The sequence below is a fragment of the Micromys minutus genome, assembly GCF_963924665.1.
Source record: "Micromys minutus genome assembly, chromosome: X".
Lineage (NCBI taxonomy): Eukaryota > Metazoa > Chordata > Mammalia > Rodentia > Muridae > Micromys > Micromys minutus.
In genome coordinates, this window is record NC_137970.1 from 105,184,165 (window position 1) to 105,191,481 (window position 7,317).

At 39.9% G+C, this 7,317-nt stretch overlaps 1 pseudogene across 1 annotated transcript; it reads right to left on the minus strand.

Moving 5' to 3' along the window:
- Nucleotides 1-3,621: 3,621 nt before the first annotated feature.
- LOC308416053 (ATP synthase subunit d, mitochondrial-like) lies at nucleotides 3,622-4,087 on the minus strand (annotated as a pseudogene). Its single transcript has one exon. The product of its transcript is annotated as an ATP synthase subunit d, mitochondrial-like (transcript).
- Nucleotides 4,088-7,317: the final 3,230 nt, after the last annotated feature.

The window sequence follows — 7,317 nt, forward strand, 5'->3', positions numbered from 1 at the left end:
AAAGTATATGAAAGTTCATGAAGTACCACCCTTAGCTGAGAAGCTATTAGCAATTGATAGCTACTGAAGGGAAGACAGTTTTTTTCAAGGATGGGACTTGTGAAAGGTGACCCATGCTCCAGTAGATGTGCATTCAGGAAGAACTAAATGGATTCTGTGGTTTAAAAAAGAAAAGAGCACATGAAGTTGGTAGGAAATGTATGGATGGATATGGGAGGTTAATGGGAGAGCACATACACATATATGAAACTCTTAGACAAGAACACAATACAGTTTTCAGTACTGTTGAAATGGGTTAGCAGGTAAAGGTACTTGTTTCACAAGCCTACTAGCATGAATTATAACCCTGGAACCTATGTAAAGGTAAAGGTAGAGAACCACTCTACAAACGTATCTTCTGACTTCCATGGCATGGTCACACACATACACACATCATCCATTCACAATAATAATATGTTTTAATTACAAAATTATAACAACACAGAAATATTATTGAAGCAAAAAAATACAATAAGAGATTGGCACAGGCAAGAATAGAAAAGAGCTACAGAGATGAATCATCTCTGGTAACGCCATCTCCTGGGGATCACTCTTCTCGACTCCACAGACATCTGCATATACATGGCACATACTCACATGATGCATGCACATATTTTAAAAACTACAAAATATCAAAAAGTAGTGAAATAGCACATCTTCTCCTACCAGAAATTTCTTTAAATGTACATGGAGGTGATCTCTACAATAAAAAGACATCAAGTAAAACTGAAAAATCGCTAAGTTTCAATAAAGTACTTGTCATACAACCATGAAGGGGAGTGGCATGTGCCCGAATTCCAGTGCTGGAGAGGCGGAGTTAGAAAGGTCTCTGGAGCTGAGTAGCCAGAATTTGTGACTTCTCAGTCAATGAGTAGATCTGTGAAGGAAATGAACAGCATTTCTGAAGATGACATCTGAGGGTGTCCTCTAGCTCCCATACATACCCCCCCACACCTACACACACATTCACACACCATTACAAAAGATATAAAGCAGTGGATAACGAAACAAAGTGCAAAGACCGGTCATCATATGCAAAACAGCAAAAAAAAAAAAAAAAAAAAAACGACACTAGCTTTTCATGAGGGCTAAAATGCACACGATTACCTCACCAAATGTAGGAAAGGCATTTGACAAGGTTTATTACCATTTTATGGTAACTACCTTCTTCAGATCAGGAATAGAAGGAAAACTTCTCAGCTTAACAAAGAGCCATTTTACTTTCCTTTCTATTCCTGTGATAAAACACCTAGGCAATGTATTAAAAAAGGAGTTTAACTGGGCTCACAGTAAGTTTAAGTCTATGATGGTGGAGGGAAGCTATGGCAGCAATTGACTCGAACAGCAGCTAAGAGTGCTTGATCCCCAAAAAGGAAGCAGAGAGAGTGCAATAAAAATTGTTTCAACTTTTTGAAACCTCAAAACTCATCCCCAGTGACACACCTACCTCCCATAAGGTCATATCTCCTAATCTTTCAAACAGTTCTACCAACTGAGGACCAAGTATTCAAACACATTCATGATAGATCATCTCAGTCAAACCACTACAAAGGCATCTAAAAAATGTTCTTGGCCAACATCATAATAAATGGCAGAAGACAATGCTTGTCCTCCAAGACCAAGAATAAGACCAAGTTGGGAATGGAGGGATTGCTCAGGGATTAAGAACTCCCGCTCAAGTGTTTGTACAGAGAACCAACATTAAGCATCTACATCAGGCAGTTTATCATTGTTGCCTATACACCCTCTTCTTTCTTCCATGGGCACTCCCATACACGTTACAGATACAAAACAGGACAAGTCTTTTTTTAAAAGAATAAATCCAAGTTGTTCCCTTTAACACGAATCAATTGTGAAGGCAAACTCTATCATCAGGAAGCAGAAGGGCATGAATTAAACTCTCTTTAGCTTGCTTTCTCCTTTTTATTTATCCTGGCACTCCAGTCTAGGCAAGGGTGTTCCCCATATTCAAGACATAGTCTTCACACCTGTTAAACCTGTCTAAAAATGTTCTGACAGACAGGTCCAAAGGTTTTAGTCTCCTAGGTGACTATAAAAGATGACAGTGAAGAGTAACTATCATATCTATAATCCGTTGAAAAAGGAAAACTCAAGCTTCTTGTAAAATGATTTTATATGTGTTTGTTTCACCTCATGGGGGGAGGGGTGGGTACCAACCGAATGTCCTCATCTACAGCAGTCATCCTCCTCTCTGTATCTTCCTTGGGGGATTATATCTTAGGGAACTTATCTAGGGGATCACCCAGATGCATGATTATATTCTGATTCATTGGCTGAGACAAATAATTTAGCTAAATGGTTGGAAGAAACATGATCTGGAAATTGGTGACAAGGAAATTTGAGAAAAAAATCCATTGCCAAGAGCATAAAGATGTTTGTGTCTCCTCTGAAAGCCCACCATGGACTGATGTCATCACTAGAATACTTTAATAGTTCCTGGATAAGATGACTCATTTGATGGATCACAGTAAACCCCTCTTCAGCCACCACAGATCACGGCTTATGCACAAATTAGCCCCCGTGACATAGATGGAGCTTGAGCTGATCAGTTTTCTGATACTTCAGAAGACGATCTGAGACTTAGTTCTTCGTAAAGAAAGGACATTTGTTCAGCTCATAATTCTTGCGGCTAAAAATCTGGGAGCGGAGATCTGCATTTGCTTAGATTTCCAGTGAGAGCCTGATACTGACCCATGCATGATGGAAAAGCAGGAGAACAAATAGGTGTGTCAAAAGAGGAGATGCGAGAGACCAAATGTTCTAAGAATCCGCACTCATGAGACGTTATCCAGCCTTAGAAATGATAGATGAATTTTTCTTAAGATCCCATATCTCAGCACCCCTCTTGACAACCAGGTTTCAACACGGAATTTGGCTGGGAGAAAACATATTCAACCTGTAGTGGAGGTCTAAGCAACATGTAATTTCACTCATCAATATTGACTTTGTCACAGTAACCACTGAGTGTCTGGTCTTCAGCAGCAGATAGCAACACTGACTTTCCAATATTACACCATCCCCCAAGATAATCAGTCAATTATCAGATGGCAGATGGTCACATAGGATCATTTCCATTGTGGAAAGTGAAGCCTTTCACTCTCAAAGGAACAGACATTCTGAATATAGATTTGTCTCTTCTATTTGCCATATATCTTCCCAATCCTTTATTTTTGAACTTAGAGTTGAATTCACCTACAATTACAGTATTTCCCATTGCATTGATTCTGAACAGTGCTCCTAAACTCACCTCAAAGCAAAAGATGCCCATCAATGGTCCCATGTTCATAAAATTCACTGGTCTAATTATGTTCTTCACCATTCTGAAGCACCTGGCTTTGCTTTGGAGGTGGCAATACATTGCTTAGGTGGGACAATTTTTTCTACAAGACTATGAATGTTCTGACTTACTGGAATCTGATACTTAATCACTTTATTTTTATTTGTTATCAAAGGATGGGAGTTGGTGTTATATCACTTGATATTACACTTAAAGATCTATTTCCTTTTTTCACTATGTAAATGTTTTATTTCATATTGGCTGGGGCTCCCTCCTGGGCTGCTTCATAGGTTCTCCATGGGCTGGTGGGGCCAGTATAGGTACTTCTTGTCTAGCTTAGTTTTTAGGAAGATCTCATTCAAGGCGTCAGTGTCATCTGGTCAAAGGGAATTATGTTCCTCGCTTTCTCCTGCTGCTTCTCATATTCCTGGATCCTAGCCTGGGATCCAGACACAAACTCAGTACAGTTCTTCACATCTTCCTTCTCCTCATACTTATCCTCAGGCACAAGAATCTTTAGGGCATTATACTTCTTTTCAAAATCATCCACCAAGCCAACCTTGGCCACATTGGCCTTGTAGTAAGCCCAATCAATCGCTGGTGGTTTTTCAGACAGACTAGTCAACCTGGTGTGGAGGGTCTCATTCCAGGACTTTAGGGCATTTCTAATTATCTTCTAGTTTTGAGGTATGATCTCTACAAAAAATATCCAATCAATGGTTTTTAGAGCAAGTTTATATGTCCAGCCATCTTGGTATACTTCACCAACCCCCAGTGGAGTGCTGTCTCCAGCAGCAAGGAATAGAAAAGATCTATTTCTTAGTTAGAGTTTCTATTACTGGGATGAAACACCATGACGAAAAAACCAAGTTGTGGGGAAAAGGGTGCATTTGAATTACATTTCCACAGTACTGTTCATCACTGAAGGAAATCAGGACAAGAACTCAAATAGGGCAGGAACTTGAAGGCCATAGATAGGTGCTGCTTACTGGCTTGCTCAGTTTGCTTTCTTATAGAACCCAAGTCTACTAGCCCAGGGATGGCACCACCCACAATGGGCTGGGCCCTCCCCCATCAATCACTAATTAAGAGAATGCCTTACAGCACGATCTTATGGAGACATTCTCTCAACTGAGGTTCCATCCTCTTCGGATAACTCGTTTGTGTGTCAAGTTGACTTAAGATTAGCCAGCTCAACCTACTAGCTAAATTCTTCGTTTTTGTTTCAAAATTGTTCTTCTTTTCTGGCGTAGAGGTCTTGGCTCAGTAAGTAACGTTTAATAGTAAGTTTGAGAAATTAAATTAGTTTTCTTGGGGATATGAGATGGATCAGATGGTCAGCTTATTTGCTATGCAAACCTGATGATCTGAGCTTTGAACCCATATTTAAAAACAAAACAAAAAAGTCAGATGCAGTGGTGCACATTTGAAATTCTAGGACTCCTGTGGGAAGATGGGATAAAAGAAAGATCAGCAAGCTTGCAAGCCAGTCCAGGATGCCCGTTGCAGCAGGAATGAGAAAGAGCCCACTTCAGTGAGGTGAAAGGACAGAAGCCCCATGTAAAAAATGTTCTCTAAAAGACAGGTATAGTGGCCCACATCTTTCATCCCAGCATTTGGGATACAGAAATTAGTAGCTCTGTGAGTTTGAGGTGGCCATTGCTATTTCAAATACAAAACAAAACAACTACAGAAAACAAAACAAAAAAAAAGCAAAACAAACATGTGACTAGCTATAGTGGCACACAACACTGATCAAAGCACTCAGGAGGCAGACGCAAGCAGATCACTCTGAGTTCAAGACCAGCTTGGTCTCCATATCAGTTTTCAGGCCATCCTGGGCTTTGTGGTGACACCCTGTTTCATACAAACAAACAAAAATCAAGGCAACAACAAAAACTTGTTCTCTGACCTCCTCATGTATACCATGCCACATTTTCACTAACACAGATGGGGTGGGGGAGGGACGGCGGCCAGATACACAGACACACTTATGCACATACACACATATGCCAATAATGCACATCTTTAAATGTTTTATTTTATGTGTATTTGTTTTGCCTACATGTATTTATATGTATCATGTGTGCACCTGGTATCTGAACTGGATATCAAATATCAGACTCCCCCAAACTGGAGTTATGAATGGTTTTGAGCTACCAGGTAGCTGCTAGAATTGAACCTGTACCCTCTGCAAGAACCAGTGCTCTTACTTTTGAGCAAACTCTCTAGCCTCTAAATACAAAATATGAAACATTTGAAAATTGTTAGCTGCTCCTCATCCCTCTGTGTCAACATACTATAGAATGAAATATAGTGTTAGCTGAGAAGACTGATCTGAACTACAGAACTAAATGACATTGCACTGTCATTTGACAGTTGAAGAGTGTGCCTAAAAGATGGGTAGTTCTTCAGACTCGATCATATTTCTATGTCCTGAGATTAAGGTAAGTGGAAAACTAATACAACCAATCCTAGAAATGATGTCTAATGGGACTCTACTGAATGAAGATTCAGGTTACACCACTTAGTGAAGAATTGTGTGCAGCTGGGATGTATGCCAGAGGTGAAGGGAATAGAGAACATGGTTAGAAGATAGCCATAAGTATCAGGTCTGACTGAGTGGCCACAGAGACGAAGACTCTTCTATTAACAGGAATCCATCTATGTAACTCAGTTTGGCTGTGAGCATTTTTGTTTTCTTCTGTTCATTCTGCATCTTGGAACAAAGACATATTGACCTGATTGTAGTCTCTTAAGTATTGCTATTTCCTGGTGTTGGGGGGTCTTCAAGAAGGCAAGAAAAGAGTGCTGAATCTATTGGGACTAGAGTCACAAGCAGTTGTAAAACACCCAACGTGAGTGCTGGGAACTAAATCTAGGTCCTCTGGAAGAGCAGTTAGTGCTCTTAACCACTGAGCGTTATCTCTAGCTCCTTAGTATTGCTTTTTAATATTGTACTATTTGAATTATAGGATATCAAGAAAAATAAATCTCAATCAATAATTTTGCCTTCTCTTTTGAACAAGGAGTCAACATGTTTTAATAGAACACACTGTTGTAAATGAATTTATAACCTTTTATTGTTATTATTCGGAGATCATAGCTTAATGGTATGCACATGGGTATCCAGCTGGAAAATGGTGGATTTTAAGAAAAACTTCATTTCTCTACTGGATTTCACCATGGGGTTTCCATAATAAACATCCTGCCTGAGTGTTTCCGTGGGCATATGTCCATAGGATGTTTGCTTCTGAATTAGTTTAGTCATTACACTCTACCATCCACTTAGGATCTGAATAGAACAAAAAGGGCAGAGGCATAGAATTTGACCTTTGCTTTTTGCCTTCCTGCTTCGGATGGTCCACTAATCATCTCCTTCCTTTGTACTGGGATTATTCCTGGATCCCCTGGTTTTCCGGCCTTAGGATTCAGGCTAGAATTCCATCGTTAGCATCATCAAGGTCTCAAAGTTACCAAAGGCAGACCGTGAGACTTCTAAGCTTACATAATCAGGAGAGTAAACCAATTTTTCAGGATATATGCCTGTAAATGTAAGTGCACACACACACACACACACACACACACACACACACACACACACACACACACTTCCTCTATTGGTTCAAGTCTCCGGAGAACACTGACTGGCAAACATACATATGTATGGGTGTATCTGAGAATTTATCCCTTTCTTCTAACTCTTCAATAATTTTTTCTTTCTTTCTTTCCTTCCTTCTTTAGTCTGGGAAAGGTATATGCTTGACAAGGTGTGGGTATGGAGGTTAGAGGACAATTTTCAGTACTCAGTTCTCTCTTTCCACTATATGGATCCCAAGGGTCCCAGTCATAAGGCTTGGTTTAGTCTGAGCAACATTTGGTCTGGGTTTACTGGATGAGCCATCTTGCTGGCTTTATCCATTTCTTTTACATTGTCCATTATGTTGGTGTTAGAACCCAGACCAAATGTTGCTCAGACT